At 48.3% G+C, this 26,145-nt stretch overlaps 1 non-coding gene across 1 annotated transcript; it reads left to right on the plus strand.

The window, feature by feature from the left end:
• Positions 1-21,147: 21,147 nt before the first annotated feature.
• Positions 21,148-21,268, plus strand: LOC149326686 (U5 spliceosomal RNA). The gene has a single exon (XR_016286611.1). It is a non-coding gene; the product is annotated as a U5 spliceosomal RNA (small nuclear RNA).
• Positions 21,269-26,145: the final 4,877 nt, after the last annotated feature.

The raw sequence follows: 26,145 nt of genomic DNA on the forward strand, positions 1-26,145 counted from the left end.
GTCGGTATCACGTGTGTGGGAGTCAGGGGGATCGACAGGATGGCGGGACAGACAGTCAGCGTCTTGGTGCAGCTGGCCGGACTTGTAGACAACATTAAATGTGTATTCTTGCAAACGCAAGGCCCAGCGACCCAGACGTCCTGTAGGGTCTTTAAGAGAGGACAGCCAGCACAAAGCATGGTGATCCGTAACTACGCAGAAGGGCCTTCCAAACAAATAAGGGCGGAATTTTGTTAACGCCCAAACAAGAGCAAGGCACTCCCGCTCCGTAATAGAGTAGTTACGTTCGGAAGGAGAGAGCAGGCGGCTGGCGTAAGCAATCACACGAAAGTGCTCGTGTTGCCGCTGCGCAAGAATGGCGCCAATACCATGGCCACTGGCGTCTGTGCGAAGTTCCGTAGGCGCAGATGGGTCGAAATGGGCCAACACAGGTGGAGCCGTGAGGGCCGCAACAAGTGCCGTGAAGGAGCGAGCTTGGTCAAGGCCCCAGGAGAAAGGGACATCCTTCTTCAGGAGGGTGGTAAGGGGACGGGCCGTGTCGGCGAAGTTCGGGATAAACCGGCGAAAATACGAGCAGAGCCCGAGGAAACTGCGCACATCGCTCGAGGAACGGGGAGTGGGGAACTCACGAACGGCACGAACTTTATCAGGGTCGGGCTTTACACCAGACGCATCAACCAAGTGGCCGAGGACCTTAATTTGGCGCTGGCCAAAGGTGCACTTCTTGGAGTTCAGTTGGAGACCAGCGCGACGGAAGACCTCAAGGATAGTAGCAAGACGGCGTATGTGGCTTTCGAAAGTTGAGGAGAAAACGACAACGTCATCTAGATAGCACAAGCACGTTGTCCATTTGAAGCCACGCAGAAGCGAGTCCATCATGCGCTCGAAGGTGGCAGGAGCGTTGCAGAGGCCGAAAGGCATAACTTTGAATTGGTACAGGCCATCGGGGGTGATAAAGGCAGTCTTCTCACGATCCCGTTCGTCAACAGCGATTTGCCAGTAGCCTGAACGGAGATCAATAGAAGAAAAGTAGCTGGCACCATGTAGACAGTCGAGGGCGTCATCAATTCTCGGAAGAGGATAGACGTCTTTCTTCGTTACTTGATTAAGATGACGATAGTCGACACAGAAGCGCCAGCTGCCATCTTTCTTTTTGACCAACACTACAGGGGATGCCCAAGGGCTGCTAGAAGGCTCGATAATGTTGTTCGCCAGCATCTTGTCCACTTCGGTTTGGATGACATGGCGCTCAGGAAGAGAAACACGATAGGGCCTTCTGTGTATAGGGCTGGCATCGCCCGTATTGATGCGATGGGTCACGACAGAAGTTTGGCCAAGAGGACGATTCCCGAAATCGAAGACATCACTGTAGGAAGCTAAAAGGGTGCAGAGGGCGTTGGCGTGGTCAGGTGGCAAATCCGCCGCGATCATCGCAAAAGTAGGGTCCGGGCGTGAAGCGGCCGAGCGGGGAAGGGCATGGAGATCAGCGTTAGGCACAGCTGTTACAGCAGAAACGGTACATTCGGCCAATGGAAACAGTTCAGCGAGCGCGATGCCACAGGGTAAAACTTGGGGAGAGAGACTGAAGTTCAGAATCGGAAGGTAGGTGCGGTTGCCGGTGACGGTCAGGACTGTGTGTGGAAGGATGACGTTACGCTGGAGGACAACGTCCTTGATTGGGTACGTGACGTAGACACCATCAGGAACGGCGGGAAACGGGGACATAGGGACATAGACTGCAGCGTCACGCGGCAAGCGAGTAAATTCAGCGGCACGTAAGCGAGGCGGCTTGGTATCGGCGCTTTCGGAGCAGAGCGGCAAGTCCAAACGAAGAAGACCAGTGGCGCAATCAATTAGAGCCGCGTGCGTCGTTAAAAAGTCGATACCGAGGATCACATCGTGGGGGCAATGGTCGAGGACAGTGAATGCGACAGGGGTTGTACGACCAGCAATGGAAACACGCGCAGTGCACAGTCCAACAACGGAAGCAGCACTTCCGTCGGCGACGCGAACGGCTGAGGAAACGGCAGGTGTCACAACCTTCTTCAGACGACGGCGAAACGAGGAGCTCAGGACAGAAATTTGGGCGCCAGTGTCAATAAGCGCGGTAACTGGTGCACCGTCCACGCAGATATCGAGAAGGTTGCGGCGAGCAACTATGCACCGTAACACTATTGTGTTATTTTGTCGCGTAAAATGCCTGCAAGACCAGGTTCTCTTGAATGACTCCTTGAAGGTTGTGTATGATTGGTGTGTGAAATGGGACATGAGCATTAATTATGATAAGTCAACTTCTATGATTGTGTCGAGCAAAAAGACCCCATTAGTGTTTCCATACATAATTAATAACAGAGAACTAAAGCGCTATAGTAAATTAAAATATTTAGGTATCACGATTAGCCATGACTTAAACTGGAGTGATCATATGCAAAACATTTGTGGAGCAGTTCAACGAAAATTTGCATTCCTAAGGCGGAAGCTAAAAGATGCACCATCGGATGTCAAACTACAAGCATCAATCAATAGTAAATCAATCAATAGTAAGACCAACTCTGGAATACGCAAGCATAGTTTGGGATCCGAATCAGAAATATCTTGTAGAAAAGGTTGAACGTGTTCAAAGATTGGCAGCAAGGTTTATATTTTCGTCTTACCGAAGAACGCAGTCCGTATCAGAGCTTCTATTATGAGCACAGTTACCAACATTGGCTATTCGCAGAAAAATTGCTAGGCTAAAGTTTTTTTATCAGCTTTATCACCTTGTACTTGCGACCACCCGGAAGACTGTCATCGCGTACTAACCATCCCTTCGCAGTTATGTCATACATGCCGAGAGTTGATGTGTATAAGTTTTCGTTTCTGCCTAAAACAATTATAGAATGGAATAACCTTGACCGACTCGTATTCAACAAAACTTGTTCACTTGAAACTTTTGTAAAAGAGCTGGAACTGTGTTGTACTGACTGACTATACCATTCCATTGTAACAGCCCGCAAGGGCTAACTGTATTTTGAAATAAATAAATAAATAAAATGATCAAAAAATCATCGACGTAGCGGAAAACTCTTAGCGCTTGATCACCAAGATCCTCCGCCAGTTCCTGATCCATCCTGCTCAGATAAATATCGCTCAATACAGGTGCAACCCGGGAGCCGATGCAAACACCCGACTTCTGGACGTACACCTTACCGCCCCACCCAACAAAGGTCGATTCCAAGTAAAAAGAAAGCAGTTCTAGGAAACTCTCAGTCGAAACACCGCATTGCGCCATAAACACCAACTCGTCATTGTCTTTAACAATGCAGTCTTTCACTCTCTTCATCAGCTGAGGATGGGGCAAACAAGTCTTCCACATCGATGCTGAAGGCGCAGTACTTTTTTCTGTCCAACGCTGACAGGAACTCAACCACATTTTCAGAGTTGTTCACCAAGAAGGGGTCCAAAAGATTGAGTGATCTCAAGTGCCTCTGTAGAAACCCCGACACAACATGCTGCCATGTATCCCGCTCAAAAATGTATGTGTTTGTATGTGTTTGTATAATATTTTTATTCATTCATTCCAATACAAATGCGGGCCTGCCAAAGCCTTAGAAGGCTTGAGTGGCAGCGCCCGGCAGCAGACGGCACACAACTCATGCACCGAACAAACAAAGTGCCAAAAAACAGAAAGAAAAAGTGGGGGATAAGAAAAGTAAAATAAATTCAAAGAGCGGAGTAAAAAATGCAACACACGGAAAAATAAAGAACACGTAAAATCATAGAATCATAACAGAATGCTGGAACTAACAACGAAGTTTCTGAAGAAAAGCTTTCACTATTTTTTTGGAGTTAGCAGAAAACATTTCTTTAGGTAACCGGTTGAGCACAGAAGGAACATGATGTTTTCGCAGACGCTGGCCGTATCAAGTTCGGACTCTAAGGACGAGAAAACGATCACGAGTTCTCAGATCTTTGACCGGAATATACTGTGTACAAAAATCGCTTGTCCAGATATGCTTAAACACTACTGATTCGGAAAAAAGGTGAGAGAAGTCAGGCATGTGTAACAGATCAAAAACACTACTACCTTCATTTCGTGCCTTACCATATAAAACTGATTTGAGGATGGATTTCAGTATGCTATTAACCTTCTTTCGCCAAAAGGCGGAGCAGAAATAAAAGCAGCAAATACCATAACGTAACACACTGTAACACACATACATAGGGCAAAGGGACTTTATAGAGTGCAGCAAACATGCAATTTTGCGAAGCTGGGAACAAACGAACGACAAATGAGTATTCCAAGACATGTCAGAATCAAAGAATACACCCAAATATTTCACCGTTGACACCGGTATGATTGAAGGGCATTTGCACGGGGCACAATTTGGTTTGTGCAAACGAAGAGACAAATCATTAGGAATTCTCTTTAAATAATTGTGAAAAAATACTAATTGAGTTTTTTTATTGTTAACATTAATTAAGTTATTGCTGAACCATTCCATAAGTAGCTCGCTGTCGTGTTGGATTAGAGATAATGCTGTCTTAAAGTCATTATGTCTAGTAACTAAGAGTGTATCATCAGCATATTGAAAAACACGGCACAGTTTGCAGACAGAGCTCAAGTCATTGACATATAAATAAAACAAAATAGGTGCAAGTATAGATCCTTGAGGAACGCCGGATTTAATCTGCAGCAGGCCACTTCTAAATTTACCTAATGCAACGAGCTGTGAACGATTGGAAAGATAGTGATCAAGAAGTGACAGAAAAGGACCCCTAAACCCATAATTGTGGAGTTTGACAACACAACATGATTAACCGTGTCAAACGCCTTGGACAAATCTAAAAATAAAGCACAGGCAAATTCATTTTCTTCAATGCAGCTGTTTAGTAGATCACATAGTTCATCAAGTGCGTTCAGCGTACCACGACCCTTAATAAACCCGAACTGATTGCCAGCGAACACGTCATGAGCTTCGAGAAAACTTAACATCACCGTCGAAATGTGTTTTTCTAAAACAAGCGCAATGCATGATAGGATCGAAATACCATGATAATTTTCAACTTTATTTTTTACTCCATTCTTATAGATAGGGATAACCACCGCCCTATTCAAGGCCTCAGGCACTATTTGGGTGGCGATTATACCATTGATAATCGCGAGCAGAACATGCTTTACTCGTTCAAAATTTCTGAACAGTGTATCGACTGAGATACCGTCCCACCCTGGAGACTTTCGCCTGCTGAAGCCAGAAAGAATGCAACGTAGATCATCTTCAGTGCAAGGTGGCAGAAATGCTGATTCAAGCACAGATTGCATGCTACGAGATGGTTGACTGGGAACTTTTGAATGCGCAGTCAGACCGGGAGCATAAAAAAAAGCATTGAATTCATCAGCAAGTGTCAGAGATAATGCCCCAAAGTTACGGGAAATGGAATCAGCTACATTCCTAGGTGCACAGCCACGTAAGCGATTAACAACATCCCAGGACTTATCTGGCTTCCCTTTCAACGCCACAAACCTTGCTTGGAAATACTGACGTGTTTGTACTAGTGATTGTGAGATCCTCTTTATCGTCTCTTTGCTGTATAAACTTTGTTTTGTTTGTGAACCTTTGGCTCCGACCCATTCCCTGGCTTGCGACCGGCGACAGCTGGGCACCAAACGACCAAAAACCTCTTGTCACTTGGTAGCTGGTCTCCGCTGAGCTTGCCACGCTGAGTCGAGGGCATCTCCTTGAGTCCGAGGCCGCTAACCCACACGCTCTAAGGGTGTCTGGGAGCTTCACGCCATAAGTGCGCGATGTGTGGGTGACAGCAGCTTTTCGCCGTGAGTTGCTCGCCACATTCAGCTCGAGCGAATGGAAGGAAAGTGTTGAAATTGCCCCTCGCTCCAGGTCACAGCAGTCCAACGAGAGCGTGGCCACGTTTATAAAGGACATGACACGCCTCTTCAATCGGGCCGACCCTGCCATGCCCAAAGCTACAAAGGTACGGCACCTTATGCGTGGGGTGAAGGAGCAGCTGTTTGCTGGCCTCATGCGCGACCTTCCGTTAACCGTCGCCGCCTTCGCCAAGGAAGCTACGAGCATGGAACGTTCGTTGCAGGAACGGAGTGCCCAATACGGCCGTCAAGCAAATGTAGCGTCCACTCCCTACTTCGCGTCCTTGCGAGGCCCCGGGGATGAGGCGCTGCGAGAGCTTGTACGGAGCATTGTCTGCGAAGAGCTGCGACACCTCCGCTTGGATGCTCCGTCAGCAAGCATACCTTCTACGGGGGACGTCATCCGTGACGAAATCCAGCAAGCGATGCAGCCACCACCAGCACCACTACCAGAGCCGCACGTCCTGTCTTACAGCGATGCCCTGCGCCGATCTGCCCCCGTGCCGCAAGCGTTTCGCCCCGTTGCCGGACTGCCACTCCCCCGTTACCTGCGCCCCGTCGAGCAGCAGCAGGACATGCGCCCTTCTATCAGCCAAAACGCACGTGTGGCACGCATCCAACGACCGCCCGCTCAGCTACCACTGCGAGGAGCCTGGCCATATTCTGCGGCATTGCCCGTACCGGCGTATGGGTTTGAGAGGATTCCCGCTGTACGCGCCTCGACTGCGCTATGGTGAAAGACCGAAGGACATAGAGGAGTACCTCGCCGCTCACGTGCTGCTCCCGACCTCGCAGCAGCGCCAATCGCGATCGCCATCCCCGAGGCGCTTTGCTTCGCCCAGTCTGCCCTCAACCTCTGGTCAGTTGAGGCGCACGTCCAATCGCCGAGAAAACTGAAGACGGCGTCCTCCGGGGGTAGGGCCTCCGCCACTGCACAGAGTCAATAGCCTCCACCCAACGATTCGACGCGACGGCCCGGGCGGCAACGACGCGATCCGACGACCTCACCGACGTGCTACGAACGATTAGTTTCTGCTGAAATTTTAGTAACCGCCGATAGTTATCAAGTGACCGCACTCGTCGATACCTGCGCTGATTTTTCTTTTATGAGCCGTCAGCTCGCCACGACTCTCCGTAAGGCTCTGACGCCTTGGTGTGGACCCGTGATCCCCACCGCCAGTGGCCACGTAGTGACGCCGATCGGCGCCTGCACCTGCCGCATCCAGATCCGAGGTCTTACTTTCACTGGCTCCTTTGCCGTATTACGTGACTGTTCCAAAGACCTTATTCTGGTAAAAAGAACGGCGGCGCAACAAGGACACTAACAAGAGAGGGCACACCACAGACGCACAATACCAACTGTTGATTGCATGGAAAGGTAGCGTATTTAAACATACAGCTCAGGCATGACACTCATCACATTATCGCTCCGAACCCAACACGTGGAAAATAGCAGCAAGATCAGGATAACGGACAAGAAACCTTTAACCTCTGCAGAAAATCTAGAAGATTCTGATAACAGAACTTAGAAGAGGCCATCTCGTAGCAAAAGCAGTGTCAAACAATCGTAGCAAAAGCAGTGTCAAACATGAGAAGCAAAAGCAGTCAGAAACAAAAAAAAAGACAATCGTAGCAAAGGCAGAGTCAAACGCATTAAGCAAAAGCAGTCAGAACCCGAAAAAACAACAAAAAGGAAAAGACAAAAACAGAAACAAAATTAACAACCCACCTGAACTAACAACAGACGGCCGCTAAAAATGCAGGGCTGAAAAGATGCACAGTACATGACGTCACAAAAAACTGTCAGGAAAGGACACTTCATTTCTACGGAGGGATACTGAAGAGTCGCTACCACAAGTGCTTCCCTTCTTTTTGATCATAAAAGCCTCAAGAATTTCGCGTGCCACCTGATCGCGACTCCTGCCCAGAATCCTTATTCCGTTAAGCACTGGCTCACACTTGCAATCTTTACAATGTAGGGGCAAATTCGACCCGCCTCCATTTTCTAACGATTTTTCATTTTCCCGTGTCCTGTCGTTAATGCAGCCACCCGTCTGGCCTATATAGACCCCCCCGCATGTCAGTGGGATATCGTACACCACTCCGAGAGCACAGGAAACGAAATGCTTGCCGTAGATCTTTTCGCACATGGCTTTCTTTTTTTGGCTGATCCGCGAGCATAACCCGCTCAGCTTTCTTGGCGCAGAGAAAACGACAGGAACGTCGTACCGGCCAGCAACTTTCTTCAAGTTGTGCGCCACACGGTGTATATAAGGGACCATTTGTGGTCGCCTTGATCCCGGCTTAGCATGGGATTTTTTCTTCTTGCCTTTCATTTTTTGAAGGAGGGTCTCCGCTAAGCTGCAAACAACAGAACACTGGAAGCCAGCCATTTTAAGCCTTTCGATCTGATTTTTGAAGGTGGCCTCAGCCATGTGAGCACAGGACTTAAGCAATTCGGACTCGAGGCAAATTGAAGCGATCGCCCTTTTGATTGTCTTAGAGTGCGCCGATCAGTACGGAAGCAGTTCTTTTTTTGCTCGTGGGGATACATCCAACACACTCGTCCTTCTAAAAACTTGATATTAATATCTAAAAACTGCAAGCTGTTGTTGTCTGGAAGTTCATGAGTAAGCCAGCCCTTTTCCCTGTTGTCTGAAAACGAATAAGATTCTTTCCACTGTGCTGGGGAGCGCCAATGCAGAGTTAGTACTTTTTAGTATCACCAAGAAGTTGTCCACGTATCTAAAAATTCGCAGGACTGGGCCACTGTCAAGGGAAGAAGCTAAAGCACGGTCAATAGTTGATAAAAATATATTACACAAAGCAGAGGCGACACAGGAACCGATGGAGATGCCTCTTCTCTGCAAGTACATTTCTGTTTCAATTAGGAAACAAACGTAGACCTTAGGTAAAATTCAAGTGGTGATAAAAAATTGTCAACACATAGTCCAGCTGAGTTCTGAAATGCGATGGCCCCATTAGATTCAGTGCACTCCCGTACGGATTTGAAAAGGTCACTATAAGGAACTGAATAGAATAAATCTTCCACATCAACACAAAACAAGTATCCAATAGAAGACTGGTCTTTTAAAAAGGCTGTCACCTCAGGGCACGGAAACGACATTACACGAGAACATGAAAAATCGTTAGAAAACGGAGGCGGGTCGAATTTGCCCTTATACATTGTAAAGATTGCAAGTGTGAGCCAGTGCTTAACGGAATAAGGATTCTGGGCAGGAGTCGCGATCAGGTGGCACGCGAAATTCTTGAGGCTTTTATGATCAATAAGAAGGGAAGCACTTGTGTTAGCGACTCCTCAGTATCCCTTCGTAGAAATGAAGTGTCCTTTCTTGACAGTTTTTGGTAACGCCATGTGCTGTGCATCTTTTCAGCCCTGCATTTCTAGCGGCCGTCTGTTTGTTTTAGGCGGGTTGTTACTTTTGTTACTGTTTTTGTCTTTTCCTTTGACTCTGCTTTTGCTACGATTGTTTGACACTTCTTTTGCTACGAGATGGCCTCCTCTGAGTTTTGTTATCAGAATCTTTTAGTTTTTCTGCAGAGGTTAAAGGTTTCTTGTCTGTTATCCTGATGTTGCTGCTTTTTTCCACGTGTTGGGTTCGGAGCGATAATGGGATGAGTGTCATGCCTGAGCTGTATGTTTAAATATGCATGCAATCAACAGTTGGTAGTGTGCGCATGTGGTGACCCCTCTCTCGTTAGTGTCCTTGTTGCGCCGCCGTTCTTTTCATCATGCACCAACTCGCCCCTCAGGTCATTCTTCTGATCTCATTCTGGGCATGGATTTCCTTGAAGTGTATGATGCGGTCATCGACCTTCGGGAGCTCATGATATCTTTTTCCGCCCAAAGAGCCGTTGACACTGACAGCGAGCCCAGCAGAGTAATGCTGCGGCTATGTGACGACCATATAACAATCCCTCCGCGAGCCAGCAAGTTCGTCACAGTCGAGTGTGATAGCAGCACCGGCACCCTTGGCATCGCTGAAGCGAACATGTTGCTGCTACTCGCTCGGCAAGTTTGTGTAGCTGGAGGCCTAGTAGAACTTGCCAAAGGTCGCACCGACATCTTAGTCACCAACTTTACCCGTTAACCGCAACTTCTAACGAAGACAGAGGTCGTCGCTTATTTTGACTAGTTCGGAGAGTGTACCAGGCAGTGCCCTTTGTCCACGACGTCAGACCTCGACGTGGCGACGGCTACAACCATTCCGTCCGACGTAAACCCGCACCTCTTGGCCGGTCAGAAACGCTCCGTAGAAAACCTCATCTATTCCTTCCGCGATTGTTTTGCATCAACTTCCAAGGTGCGACAGACGTCACTTACCAAACACCGAATTATCGTTACTGACGACCAAAGACCAGAATGTCGGCGCTCTTACTACGATTGTATTTTTTTTTTTGACTGCTTTTGCTTCTCTTGTTTGACTCTGCTTTTGCTACGATTGTTTACTCTGCTTTTGCTACGAGATGGCCTGCTCAAAGTTCTGTTATCAAAATCTTTTAGTTTTTTCTGCAGAGGTTAAGGGTTCTTGTCTTTTATCCTGATGTTGCTGTTTCTTTTCCACGTGTTGGGTCTGTGCGATAATGCGATGAGTGTCATGCCTGAGCTGTATGTTTAAATATGCCACCTTTCCATGCAATAAACAGTTGGTAGTGTGCGCATGTGGTGTCCCCTCTCTTGTTGTGTTCTTCTTGTTGCGCCGCCGTTCATTTCATCTTACTGGGTATCTTCAAAAATCCAGGGGGGCACTTTGTTGACCTAAAGTGCGGTGAGGCGAAAGCCTTAAGCGCGGTGTTGCTGCTTGTGCCGCTCATGTGTGGTTAAGATGTTATGCTTAGCCTCTTAAGAGTGTAACGCGACAGCGTCTTGCAATGCTGCCAGGTAGTCCACAGAACGCCATCGCTCGTTCGGCTGTGCGCCTTGCTCGTCGGTAAATTGGTTTTTGAGGAAAGGAAATGTATCTGTCTCGCATGTCTCGGTGGACACCTGAACCTCGCCGTAAGGGAAGGGAGAAAAATGGGAGTGAACGTAAACACCGTATTTACTAGACGCGCCATTGTTCATTCCAAACCATCGAGCTGGCATGGCGGAGTGGTAGCGTGCTCGTCTCGCACTCCGGAGACCCTGGTTTGATTCCCCAACTCGACCGATGTCCTACTCGGTTTTATTGATTTATCTGGTCGGACTAGAAAGGGTAATTAGAAAGGCTAATTGGTTCGTTAAGCAATTAACTAAACTCAGTCCTACTTACTTGGAGCATCACTATACGATCCCTTTAATTGGTTGCATAGTTATTAGCCGAAGTACAATTGACCCCGTTTGAAATTCGCGCACTGTGACGTCACGACCATTTCGACCAACTGAAAAGCGTGACATTTCTGTCGACAACTCCTGCTTACAACGATGAGGCATTAAAGGCTTCCGCCTTAAAAGAACATGACGCCATCCGCCGCCAAGTTACACAAATGCTCCAGGATGACGTAATACAACCGTCCACGAGCCCCTGGGCATCGCCTGTTGTCCTCGTCACGAAGAAAGATGGCACCCTCAGGTTCTGTGTTGATTACAAGCGCCTCAATAACGTCACGAAAAAGGAAAAAGGACCGCCTTTATTACCCCTGACGGCTTATACGAGTTTAAGGTGCTCCTTATTGGTTTGCGCTCGGCCCCTGCCACATTCCAATGAATGATGGACACCGTGCTGTCTGGCCTGAAGTGGCAGTCGTGCCTCGTATATCTCGACGATGTCTTGATCTTCTCTGACACGTTCGGTGAGCACCTGAAACGTTTGCGTGCCGTTTTCGAGGCCATACGTACGTTCCGCTGGTCTCTCTCTCAAACCGGGAAAATGTCACTTTGCGTTTCGTGAGCTGAAGTTTCTTGGTCGCATTGTCAGCGCTCGAGGCGTTAGTCCAGACCCCGAAAAGACGGCCGCCGTAGCTGCCTCCCTCAAGCCCACAGACAAACGGAGCCTCCGTCGTTACTTGAGCCTCTGCGTATTATCGCCGGTTTGTTCACGATTTCTCCAAGCTGACGAAAGACGCTGAACCCTTCTTCTGGGGGCAGGACCAGGAAAGAGCCTTCACGGAACTCAAGTCCCGTCTCCAATGTACACCTGTACATGGCCACTTCGATGAAGAGGCCGACACGGAACTACACAATGATGCCAGTAACGATGGTCTCGGTGCGGTCCTTGTTCAGTGGCAGGATGGTCTAGAACGCGTGACTGCTTACGCCAGTCGCACTTTATCCTGTTCCGAAGTCAACTATTCCACCACGGAAAAGGAATGTCTGGCTGTGCTGTGGGCCGTTACGAAATTTCGTCCGTACCTGTATGGCCGCCAATTTCGGGTTGTGAGCGATCATCATTCACTCTGTTGGCTGGCGAATCTCAAAGATCCCTCGGGGCGGCTTGCTCGATGGAGCCTTCGGCTACAAGAATTTGATGTTACCATCGTGCACAAGTCCGGCCAGAAACAGCGATGCTGACTGTCTATCCCACGCTCCTATTCCCTGCCCCACGGGCGAGTCCGACGACGATTCCGCTTTCCTCGGTGCTGTCACTACGTCGATCTACACATGCCCGCCAACAGACGGTCGACTCCGAACTGCTTCCCCTCATCGAGTACCTCGAAGGAACCGCTCCATCTCATTCTCGAATCTTCAAGCGTGGGCAGTCATCGTTTTGCTTGCGCGATGGTGTCCTCTACAAAAATAATTACGGCTCAACGGACACTGTCTATCTGCTTGTCGTACCTACAGCGCTCGTGACGAAGTTCTGCGTGCGTGACACGACGACCTTCCTTCGGGCCACCTCGGGTTTCCCGCACGTTGGAGCGCATACGTCACAAGTACTACTGGCCCAGGCTTGCTGCGGTTGCCCGCCGCTACGTACGAACCTGTCGTGAGTGCCAGCGCCGGAAGACTCCGCCGACTAAACCAGCCGGGCTCCTGCAACCTATCGATCCCCCGCGCCTCCCATTTCAACAGGTCGGCATGGACTTACTCGGCCTATTTCCGGCGTCTTCCATGGGTAACCGGTATATTGCTGCTGCCACTGACTATCTTAGCCGCTACGGTGAGACCGAGGCCCTCCCCCGTGGTACCGCAGCCGAAGCTGCAGATTTCTTCATTCACAACATTGTGCTTCGTCACGGAGCCCCTACAGTCGTATAAACTGACAGAGTAACCGCGTTTACGCCGGCACTTACGGGCGGGGTACTTCGACTCGTGGAACCAGACATCGAAAGACTACAGCCTACCATCCGCAAACGAACGGACTGACTGAGCGGCTTAACAAGACAATTGTCGATATGATTTCGATTTATGCAGACGATGACCGTGGGAACTGGGACCAGATACTGCCTGACATCACGTTCGCGTACAACACTGCGCTCCACGAAACGACACGCTTCACTCCGTTCAATTTGGTGCACGGTCGCGAAGCCTCGACCATGCTGGACGCCATGCTTCTTCCAGATCCTGCTCGCTCTTCTTTCGTAGCTGACCAATTTGCTCGTGACGCCGAAGGCGCTCGTCATGTTGCTCGAGAATCTGGCGCCAACAAAAACGTGACGCCGAGCGTTACAACCTCCGCCGCAGGGAGGTGATTTACACAGCCGGTGACCAAGTCTGGGTGCGTAGCCCGATCCGTTTGCGAGGGCGCACTAAGAAGCTTCTTCGCCGTTACTTTGGTTCCTACCAGGTGTTACGCCGCCTCACTGCGGTGACCTACGAGGTGCTCCCTCAAGGAACTGTCCGGTCCTCTCGACAACCGACGTCCGAAGTAGTCCACGTGGCGCAAATGAAGCCGCATTACTCTCGTTAGCCGCTCTTCACGGAGGCACTCGCGCCGTTAACTTTAATAAAACGGAGAGTTGAGCTAGTTGGTACATGTTGCTGGGAAAAAACAGCGCTAAGACGAAGGACAAAGAAAAGAGGACAACAGGACTGGCGCTGACAATCAACTGAAAGCTTTATTAGAAACAACACGTAATATATATATACTCTATCGACAACCAAGAGCGCATGACAACACCAAAAGCTACAGTGATACATCAATCACCTGGATCAAGATACTTTAGTTCACAGTCATGAACTGTTACAGAGGGGATGCTCACGCACGAGTCACTGTTTTTTTGGATATGATAGGCTTCACTGATTTCCCGTGTTAGTTTACCTTTGCGCTTGTACAGGATCCTATAGTTTCATTAAAAATGGGGGTACATGATCTTTCAGAAGAATCCGGTTGGTGATTATGGGAACAGTTCCTGTAATGCAAGGCCAAGTTTGACGACGGAGCCCTCCTTAATGAAGTGTTGTGGTCTCTTAAGCGGGTGTTCAAGCACCTTCCTGTTTGACCTATATAGGTCTTCCCGCACGTGAACGGCACTTGATACACAACCCCTTCAGCACAAGGGACAAACCGCCGGTCATGCTTAATCTGGCAACCTTTTTTTGTTTTTCTTCGTTTCTTTTCCTCTTCTCTGGCCCTTCTATCTACAATGGCGCACAATTTTCCGAGCTTGTTTGGTGCAGAAAAAAGAGCATCAATGCCATATCTGCTGCCTGCTTGCTTCAAACGGTGTGACATTTGGTGAATGTACGGTAGAACAACGAATTTCTTTTTTTTTCCTTTTTTGAAGGTTCCGGTGGTTCATGCCTTTTGACCTTTTTAATTATTTTACTGCAAGCCAGTAATAAAACATCATCTGGAAAGCCCGCACTTCTTAGCCTCTGAACCTGCTGATTAAAACTTGTACTGATAGCATGCACGCATGATTTGACTATGGCAGCACCTAAGCAAGAAACTGCTATGCCACGGTTGAAAAACAGCGTACAAAAGACTAGACACAAGAGTAAAGGCGACGACAGGACAAGCGCTGATCAGCGCTTGTCCTGTCGTCGCCTTTACTCTTGTGTCTAGTCTTTTGTGCGCTGTTTTTCAACCATGAACCTATACCAACTCGCCCAACTTAACGTTCTACTAAGTCATATATGCTATGCCACATTTAACAACCTTGGAATGCGCTGAACGAAAACTGAGCAAAGGCTTCTCTGATCTCTGGAGGAAGGACCAGCACACGTGATCTTTCTTCGTTGCCAATCTTATATCCAGAAACTGCAGTTCAATGTCGTGAGGTTTTTCAAAGGTGAAAGTTACGCCGTGTCCGCTTTCTTCGGAAATCTTTAACACCTCATCGACCAGCCTATTGAAGTCATGATGTTCGACAAAAACAAGATAATCATCCACATATCTAAAGATGCCTTTTATACTGACGCCCAAATTACATTTAATAGCCTGATCTACATAACTGAGAAAGATATTACTTAGTACAGGAGCCACTTTTGAACCAATACAGACCCCCTGTTTTTGAGTGTACACCTTCCCTTCCCATTCAGTAAAGGTGGACTTAAGATAAAAAGACAAAAACTCCAAAAAGGTACCGACAGAGATCCCGCATTTCGAAATGAAATCACTTTCATCATTATCGTCTTTTATGCACTTGCTAACATATTCATTATGCAAAAAACAGCGCGAACAAACGGGGACGAGACGAAGAATACACAGGAACAAGCGCTGACTCTCAACTAAAGTTTAATCACAGGAAACACGCTTATAAAAGGAAACAGAAAACAAAAAAACAAAAACAAGAAAACACCAAAAACAGAACGCATGTGTTGCTATGTGATGTCCAGATATGCAACCTCACAGTCACGCAGGAGCAGGGATGGTTTGCTAACACACAATCTTGCTTTCTTTGCCATGTTGTAGGCCTCGATAATTTCCCTGGTCAACTGGTCGGGGTGTTTGTACAAAATGTCAGTAAAATGTAAGGACGGAAAACATGATTGACACTCTCGGCAATGATCAACTAGATTAGTGGAGCGATTAGATTCTAATGAATTGAGATGTTCTCCGAGTCGTGTGTTGATACAACGTCCCGTTTGCCCAATGTATATCTGACCACAGGATAGGGGGATTTTATAAACTACCCCTTTGGAGCACGGCACAAAACTTTTAGCGTGCTTAACACCACAGGACACTACAGATTTCTTGGGGTTGCGGGACTTATTTTCTACTGCTGAACAAATTTTACTGAGCTTATTCGGGGCCGAAAAAACCACATCAACTTTATACCTATGGGCCACATTTTTAAGACCATGAGAAAGGCGAATTCGCTTATTCGGCCCCGAATAAGCTCAGTAAAATTTGTTCAGCAGTAGAAAATAAGTCCCGCAACCCCAAGAAATCTGTAGTGTCCTGTGGTGTTAAGCACGCTAAAAGTTTTGTGCCGTGCTCCAAAGGGGTAGTTTATAAAATCCCCCTATCCTGTGGTCAGATATACATTGGGCAAACGGGACGTTGTATCAACACACGACTCGGAGAACATCTCAATTCATTAGAATCTAATCGCTCCACTAATCTAGTTGATCATTGCCGAGAGTGTCAATCATGTTTTCCGTCCTTACATTTTACTGACATTTTGTACAACACCCCGACCAGTTGACCAGGGAAATTATCGAGGCCTACAACATGGCAAAGAAAGCAAGATTGTGTGTTAGCAAACCATCCCTGCTCCTGCGTGACTGTGAGGTTGCATATCTGGACATCACATAGCAACACATGCGTTCTGTTTTTGGTGTTTTCTTGTTTTTGTTTTTTGTTTTCTGTTTCCTTTTATAAGCGTGTTTCCTGTGATTAAACTTTAGTTGAGAGTCAGCGCTTGTTCCTGTGTATTCTTCGTCTCGTCCCCGTTTGTTCGCGCTGTTTCTTGCATAATGTATCACCAACTCGCCCGCTTAACTATCCTGTTAACATATTCAGCAGGCTATTGTGCGGAAGTGAATAAAATAAGTCCTGAACCTGAACATACTGCACAAACCCGGATTATGACACTTCAAATAGTCAACAACAGCCAGGGAATTAGTCACAAGAAACGGATCAACAATTGTTAGTGAACTAACCCAGGCAACCACCGATATCCTTCGGACGGCCGACAGAGGTCTGTTTCGGATGTTCTGTACGTCCGCTGAACATCCGCAAACAGCCGGTAGACGTCCGTCGGCCGTCCGAAAGGTGGCCAAAGGTATACGGTTCGCCCGCCGACGGACGTCCAGTTGTGTACGTCCATTGGCGGATCTTTCTCGAATATTCGCATATATGGTGCATGCGTGCTTTTTTCACTCCGCGTGATGCAATAAAACCAAAAACAATTTGATGCATAGCACGCATATTTTATTGTGGTTGATGATACATCAGCAGAGCAATGGGTTATATTCGGAAAATTTCTTAAATGTGACTCTTCAAATGTGACAAGCTTGGGACACACATCCGTAATCTTCCCACCTACAGGATTTCCGAAATAAAAAGAACGCGGCAAACATCAGTCATGTGAAACAAATGGCACAATGCAGCAGCCCAAGTAAAAACATTGGAACCAATTAATAGAAGTGTTTAATGCTGCAAGTATAACAGACAATGCACTTTAACAAACACCTCAATAAGTATAAGGCAATAACAGCTCTCACTTTTCCACACCATATTTGACAATGTATCTGTTCTTTATTTATTCTCATGGGCCTTAGGGCACTAACCTGCGCAGCACTGTACGCGACTGTGCACAGAAAGCCGCAAAGCTTCCGTTGCGAACCACTGCGAACTACACGTGCTTCCTATGGTCTGCCTTTCGCGCGTTGTCACTCTTTATATACGCACAGTGAACCTATAACCTTTTATAGCGATGCCTCAAAAATGAACAAGATGCGAAAATACTCCGTCGCACAACTTTGAAGAGGAGTGGGAATTAGTCGCGCGAGTTGAAGGCTCCCGCAGCTGTGTGATGTAGGCTCCCGAAAGTGTGAAAACAGCACACACTTGTGGAAGCCATCTCCTCGCGCTTACTGCTCCCACTGTCCTGTGAACGAATGTTATATGAGCATGCTGCATTGTACTAGAAGCAAGTTCCAAGAAGTGCACTGGATACATACCTTCGTAGGCAATCACATGTGCACTAAGCCTTCTTTAAACCAAGGTCGACGCGGTACGGGATTCCGGTGTTCCAGAAGAGCTTCAGGCGCTTCGCGTATCTTTCGAATTGCTTAAGTTACATATTACTTTCGTCCACAGACCGAACAAAGCCACACATTATAATAACAGAGCTATAAAGCTCTGCGCGACAACACTGCGCGACAAATCAACAACAGCGCTACGGAGCCGTACTGATGAGTGGATTGGATTGGACTGACCGCGAACTGACATCTATGGTGATGGTGATAGCAGAATGCACGGGATTTTTGATACTTACGAATGGTTTCAATGGCAAGTTTAGCAAGCAAAACGGTGGACATGTCGCACAACTCCACTAATTTCGAGAAGTTTTATAAATATAAAACTAGTCATTGAGTTCTTGCAAAATTATGCAGCACCTGCTTCTCCTCTTAGATAAATTTAGCTCGTTGGCGGCTCTTGCACTGCAGGTAGGAGTGGAATCGCACCAATTTACAAACATCTTCACGTCAAACCCTCCAACTGATGCAAATAAAACAGTATACATTCACGAATGACGCGAATTTTCTGTGAAATAAGAAATGTCCATACTCATGGCCTGGGAAAATACTCGACCTTACATCCTTCGGACGTACACCTCGTCTCTCATGCGGACATACAAAAGTGGACACTGTCCGTACGTCAGGCGAATGTACGAATACGGATATCCGAAATCAGATTGTGTTCGCACGTCTGATGGACGTCCGATCTCGGCAAAGGACGTTCGGATCTAGCTCGTACGTCCGACGGATATCTGTGGTTGCTTGGGTAAGGTTTTTCTGTAAGAAACTTGACACCTCATACTGCCATGTTTCTCTCTCTGTAACAATACAGCGAACTGGAACATGGTGCTTGTGTTTTTTTGCTGAAAAAAATACATCCAGACAATCTTCTTTAGCATTCTTAACCGAGGAGTGGAGCAACTGTAGATATATTTCCCCCAGTATTTCTTCAAGCCTTCTCGCTTTTGCTGTTTAACATTTGCAGGCAATGGTTTAAAGTTCTTTTCGATGGCTACTCTGGCTTTTTCAGTAAACAGTTTTTCCAGGAGACTGACAAAATTCCCCTTTTTATCGGAAACAGTCAGCCTCAACTTTTCAGACTCCAGAAAATTAACCAATGCCGCTAAGTTACGACTTCTTCCCGGCACGTCCTGAGTCCTTTTCAGAGCATCAACACATTCAACGACGCACCTGCCGCTCCTCTTGCCGGACAAGACGTGAGATGGACCTTCCAGGAGCAAGTTTTTCCTCTTTGTCAAGCGTCGGCTGGAAGCAAAGCTTCGGACTGACCTTCAGCACCTCCTGGAACCTCTCTGGCACTCGCTGCTCACCCAGCACCAGTAGCTTCCCTTCAGGATTTGTGGTTTTTTCGTAGGCCTACGATAATGAAGGCCACAAATCCTTTCACCATTGAACTGAATGGTTACCGGGTACCTAAGGTTGGCACAGTCCGTGTATTGGGCCTGCACATCCAGAACGATCGCAAGAACACCACTACCCTCAAGAAACTCAAGCAGGTAGTAGGCGCGATATCGCACCTCATCCGCAGGGTTTCGGGACGTCATAGAGGCATGAAGAAGCGCTACCAATGTCGCCTCATTCATGCCTTTGTCCACAGCAGTGTGCTGTACACTACCCCTTACAATTATCCAAACATGGCATAAACGCTTCGGATGCTTTGATTCGGGAATTCAAGGGAGCACTTCATCTTCCCCTCAACACACAGATTACTAGGCCTGGGCCTCAACTGGTGGAGGCCCATCGACAGGTCCAATACATCAGGCTCACACAAACTTCCACAGGTCGGTATATCCTGGACTCCCTCGGAATCAGAATACCGGCCAACGACCCAACCCTCCTCGCCATCCCACGACCCCTTCACCGGAAGCTTCTCATCAGGCCGCTCCCGATCGAGGAATATGCACCTGTCCCACCATGAGCAGCGCCGCAGAGCCCGTGCGAAGGCACTCCATCGAGCGTACGGCTCCGAGCCGGACGCCGTACGGGTGGACGCTGCCTGCAAGGGGTGATGAAGCGATAGCAGCTGTGGTGGACTCCTCTTCATCCACCCTCCTCACACTACCTCTCCCTCCAGACACGTCCCCAGAGGCTGCAGAGGAAGCCGCCATTGCACTTGCTATCACTCGCACGGAAGCCCGGTATATTTTAAGTGACTCGAAAACTGCGATTCTAAATTTTGCTCGAGGCCGAGTTCATGTCCCTGCTTTTGACATACTGGACTCGCCCGATGCACCCCCGCCCCGCCATGAGAAGCTGATATGGGTGCCTGCGCACTCCGGGAATCCCGGAAACGAGGTTGCCAACCTTTTAGCCCGAGGTTCTTTAAACCGGGCTCAGGTGGCCTCGGATCGGGGATTCACGAAGGAGCGCATACACACATTCAGTGAGCTGACCCAGGCATACAGAGCCTCACGCCAGCTCTACCCCCCGCCCCACCCCTCCCTAGATAACAAACACGCAACACTCTGGCGCAGACTACAGACACACGCTCTCCCCTCACCCCTTAACCTAGCTCACTATCATCCATCCTTTCCCACTCCCCCATGTGTCCTATGCCCAGAAACCTTCGCTTCTTCCCTCCACATCCTTTCCCTCTGCCCGGCGGACCCTCCCCCGCGGGACCTAGAGAACCTCAAGACCTGGGAGGACTGGGAGACCCTGCTGTGCTCGGAGGACCCGGGCGTGCAGACCATCGCCACCGGCCGTGCTGCCAGTGTTATGGACCCTAGGAACATAAACACTTGAGTGCAGTGGGGTCGTGCGGGGACCCTGGGGCGTGCCCCGAATTCCTGTTGAAATAAAATTCTCTCTCTCTCATTGGTAGGACTGAAAAATTGCCCTTAGAAGGAAAGGGGAATCATGTTCTTTTTTTTTTTGGCGTCGTCATCCCGCCTTTTTCTCACTCTTTGTCGAGATACGCGACACCCCGGTGATACGCGAAGCGACGCTTCTCAGTAAACCGCAGCACATTCCAAAAACTTAAAACAGAACTTACGAAATAAGAGAGCAAATAAAATAGAAATTGCAATAAAAGCCCTACTCTAAGGAAGTCACTGAGTCGGGTTTGTAAAAATTGCATGGGTGTGCTAATTTTTCGCCCGAAATTTTTGTTCAAATGAAAGGGACTAAGTGGGATCCCTTGGCATCCTGCGGGTAATGGGGTCCCGGTGGCGGCATTGGTCGTGTTATGCTCAGGCCTCTCCACACAGTCGCACCAATCTTTCGCCTTTTACTAAAGATTGCCGTGTGGAGGGGCGTAACAATGAGCCTATAGGCCAATTTTTGTAAGGCCTTGTCCGTTTGGGTGAGGCCTATTATATAAAACAAAAGAAAGAATGCTTATGCAGACACAGTAGTGGTTGGATGGGATAGTGTACTGTGCGATATGAGTGCACGTTAAAGAACCCCAGGTGGTCAAAATTTCCGGTGCCCTCCACTACGGCGTCTCTTATAGCCTTAGTCGCTTTGGGACGTTAAACCCCATAAACCAAACCGGGATAGAAAATGTAGCGCACAGCAATCGCCTTACGCGCATGTCCCCAAGCCACGTAGGGCATTGGAATGCCGGTCGCAAGGCGCCGAGGATATTTTAGAGCGCAGCTCTTTGGCGTCCGTTCCTGGGTTTCGCGTCGTCGTCGGCCTGGTAACCAGCTCCGCCCCCCTTTCATCCCCCCAGCGCTAGCAGCGACCGACTGATACCGCTGACGCCGCTAGAGAGTCAAGATAACGTGACTGCATAGAACACCGTCGCCGCCATGCAGAAAGAGGAGGAAAGGGTCCCCCCCCTGTTCTTGTGTGGCGGATAGGGTGCTCTTCAGTTGCCGACGCGCCGGTTATTTCACGTAGGCCCCGGCACGTCGACGAATACGTGACCACCTTCCCACGGCTAGACCTGGTTCTTAGCGCTGCGGAAGCGAGGGTATCATATTGTTTGTGTCGGCATCGGCGGCGTTGTCCCTGAAACCAACTCCGCAGCTGGGGTTGACTCACTATCAAAAAGGTGAAACAGCTTATTTGCTGCGCTCAAATTTCGCATTAGGAAGTAACGTAATCGTCGGTAATTTTTTTAAGGCTATATTTTTTGAAGATATATTGACGGCCAAAATTCTGTCACAGTACGTTTCTCTATGCTATAGCTGTCACTCAAGCGGGTGAGTGTCCACCGATATATGTGACAGTTACTGCGTCATTTCCTTTCCTCAAGCACAATTTTATTTATTGCGCCGCGGTGGCTCAGTGGTAAGGCGCACGTCTACCGAGTCGGAGTACCCGGGTTCGAACCCGACCGCGGCGGCCGCGTTTCTATGGAGGCAAAGCGCAGAAGGGGCCCGTGTGCTGTGCAATGTCAGTACTGGCACGTAAAATATCCCCAGATGGTAGAAATTATTCCGGACATCTCCACTTTGGCACCTCTATTTCTTCTCTCACTCCCACCTTGCTCTCTTCCCTTATGGCGAGGTTCAGGTGTCCGCCGAGATATGAGAGACAGATACTGCGCCATTTCCTTGCCTACAAAACAACAAAAAAAGGATTTTTCTGACTGGACTTCACAACAAAGCCCTCATCGCCATAGGCCATGATAAGATAGCCGACACAGACGTGGAGCACGTAATAATAGAGATCACACCGAAGAAGAAAAGAAAGGGAGGAAGTATATTCGTCGTAAATATATACAGCCCCCCCCCCCCCCCCCCCCCGAAGACAAAGTAGGGTGAAATTCGACGTGCTGTTTAAGGGAGGACACAAACTAGCCAAAGGAAACAAACACATTAGTCATATTAGAAGACTAACGCCAGAGAAGAGAGCTGCGGATACACAAGAACAGATATGAAGGGAAGAGCGGTAACAGGCAGCCGACAGTATCGACTGTGAGCTTATCACGGACGCCGACACCCCTACGAGAATCGGAAACAGCGTGACCAAGGACACCTGCCCCGATCTCACGTTCGTCAAAAGAACAAGGCAAGCATAGTGGGACAACCTAATGGAAAACCTAGGAAGCGACCACTATATCCTAAAGACACAAATTACAATAGCGGATAAAATCAGACGACAGATAGGGAAGGCAAACTCAACGGACTGGAATGCCTTCAGAGCAGCATGTGACGACGCGATAGGAAGTATCGAGTCCATCACGGAGTGGGTGAACTTGCTCAAAGAAAAACAACGCAATTTCACCAAAGAAATCGAGCGCACGCTGCAAACACCGGACGTAGACTCCAGACTTCTCAGGCTATGGGAAGCTAGGAGGGGTCTCACAAAAAGGGGGAAACGACAGAAATACAATAGGAAACTCAAGCTGGAAATCGCGGAAATCACAAAAAAGGCAGAGGAGTACGCGACGGAGCTAGCAAGACAGAACTGGCAACAATTTAGCGACTCCCTAAACGGAACCGTAAGCACAGCAAAAACATGGCGCATACTCAAGGCACTTCTAGATCCAGCAAAAACAAAGACAGAAAACAACAAAGCCATGTACCGACTGGTACACCAATACGAAAGAACAGACTCTGAATTATTGGACAAAGTACGCAAAAAGTGCTACGGCGAAGGCAACCCAGCAGCCTACGCAGAGCGCTACAAAGGAGAAGAAAACGAAAATCTAAACAGACCCACCCCGGAAGAGGTGTACGCAGCAGTAAGAAACGCAACAAAGAACACAGCCGCGGGCGCGGACAAGATCAACAACGCGCTCATTCGCAACCTCAGCGACGAACAAATCGAAAAGCTAACCGAATCCCTCAATAGGCACTGGCAAGCGGGAACCGTACCAGAAGAATGGAAACACGCGGAAGTCATCATGATCCCGAAACCAGGCAAGAAACTTCAAGTAGAAAACCTCAGACCAATCTCCCTTACATCGTGCCTAGGCAAAATCTACGAGAGAGTGGCCACGAGAAGGCTACAAAACTATATGGAAGAAAACAAACTTTACCCCCACAGCATGTTCGGCTTCAGAACCAGGCTTTCAACTCAAGATGTGCTCCTACAAATCAGAGAAGAAGTACTGAGCAACACCCTACTCAACGGAGAACACATCATCATGGCACTGGACATCGAAGGCGCTTTTGATAATGTAAGCCACAAAGCCATCATGACAGGACTAGACAACTTGAACTGCGGCACGAAAATACACAGCTACGTCAAGGCATTTTTCTCCAACAGAACAGCAACAATCGGCCTGGGAGAGCTAAGATCGGAAAAATTCAACACCCCGAACAAAGGCACGCCGCAAGGATCGGTTATTTCACCCATCCTTTTCAACGTTGCCATGATCGGGCTAGCCCAACAACTACAGCAAATCGAAAACATACGATACGCATTGTACGCCGACGACATCACTGTATGGGTAACCAAAGGCTCACTCCAGGAAAAGGAAGAAAGTCTACAAGAGGCCGCGACATGCGTAGAAGACTATGCCAAGGCAAGAGGCCTAGCCTGCTCGACAGAGAAGTCCGAGCTCCTAAGAGTACGGAGAGGCAAGAAGAACCGCACTGTTCCCGAGGAAGAAAACCTGAGGCTAAACGTCTGACTCGAGGGACAACTAATCCCAGAAAAAACACTCATCAGGATATAGGGAATATGGATACAATCGAACCAAAGGTGCACCCACACCCTAACAATACTTAAAACAGCAACCAACCAAGTAGCCCGCATGATAACAAGGATCCCGAGGAAAAGACACGGCATGAAAGAGGCAGACACGCTACAACTGGTCAGAAGCCTGGTGGTAAGCAGAGTAACATACAGCCTCCCATACTACCACTGCACAAAATACGAAATGCAACAAGCGGACGCAATTCTGAGGAAAGCCCTCAAGACGGCGCTTCACCTACCACAATCAACATCAACCGACAGACTACTGCGCTACACAAGTCTCGAAAAACTCCAAGAAGCGCAAGTAATAGCACAAATCGAAAGACTAAAACTATCGGCAACGGGCAGAAGACTCCTTAGCAGATACGGCGGTGAAGTTACGATAAAGGAGACACAAAGCAAGGAGATGATACCAGACGAATACAGAAACACCATCAAAGTAGCACCGATACCAAGGAATATGAACCCGAGCCTACACATGGTGCGAAGAGAAGCAAGAGCAGAGTATGTACAAAGAACACTGGCAACTAGAAACTACACTGTGAACGTAGACACCGCTACATACACTGAAGACAGAAATTACAAGAAAAGCAAAGTGGCAACGGTGATCAACTCGGACCTAACAGAAATCACCAGCGTGTCAATCCGGAACTGTACGGTAGTCGAGGCCGAAGAGGCAGCCGTGGCTCTATAGCGGCAGTGGAGGGCTACCGATCCAACAGGTCGTTAACCATACTCACCGACTCGCAAGCTTCATGCCGCAACTACCTAAACGGCAGAATCAGCCACAGCGCGCTCCGCATTCTCCGCTCAAGTGGCAAAACCAAAAATAACTAGGCCAAACACACGATAGTTTGGGTGCCGGTACATATACCGACATTATGGGAAATCAGGAAGCAGATAGGATAGCTCGAGGGTATGCAACAAACCGAACATCCAACAATCCCGACCACGCTGAGGAACCCGAGCCGGTAGCCCAAAGCTATACAGACATTCTTAGCTACTACAGAGGGATCAGACGAAAATACCCGCCCCCACACAAACAACTCAATAGAGAAGCCGCCGTAGCATGGCGACAGTTACAAATGGAAACATTCCCGTGCCTAAACATGCTACGTAAAATCTACCCCACGCAGTGCCCGAGGTGTGGAGACAAACCAACCCTATACCATACCACATGGGCTTGCCAGAAAATAGACGAGCTAGCCATGATAGAAAACACGAATGCGGAACAGTGGGAGAGGATGCTATCCAGCGACATCCTGAAAGTCCAACAAGGACTAGTAAGGCGTGCACGCAGGGCAGCTACCCTCAGCGGAGCCCTGGACTAGGGGAACCGACCCTGAAGAGAAGATGGAAGACTCCATCTCAAGCCACAAAAAAAACTGTAAAATAGAGCCAATAAACGTTTTCCATCACCACCACCCCAAACACGCAGGACGCGCGCCGAAAAGCGCCGATGAAGTTGGGCCTTTACATCATACTGCCACAGATATGACGACTACCATAGCTGCACAGAAAGCACCAGCACATTTATATAATTTAATCTGTGTGTCTAACAAATTTTCTATTTCAAAAGGAGCAAGAT

The sequence above is a fragment of the Amblyomma mixtum genome, chromosome 10 (genome assembly GCF_055824585.1).
Source record: "Amblyomma mixtum isolate Tamu chromosome 10, ASM5582458v1, whole genome shotgun sequence".
Classification (NCBI taxonomy): Eukaryota; Metazoa; Arthropoda; class Arachnida; order Ixodida; family Ixodidae; genus Amblyomma; species Amblyomma mixtum.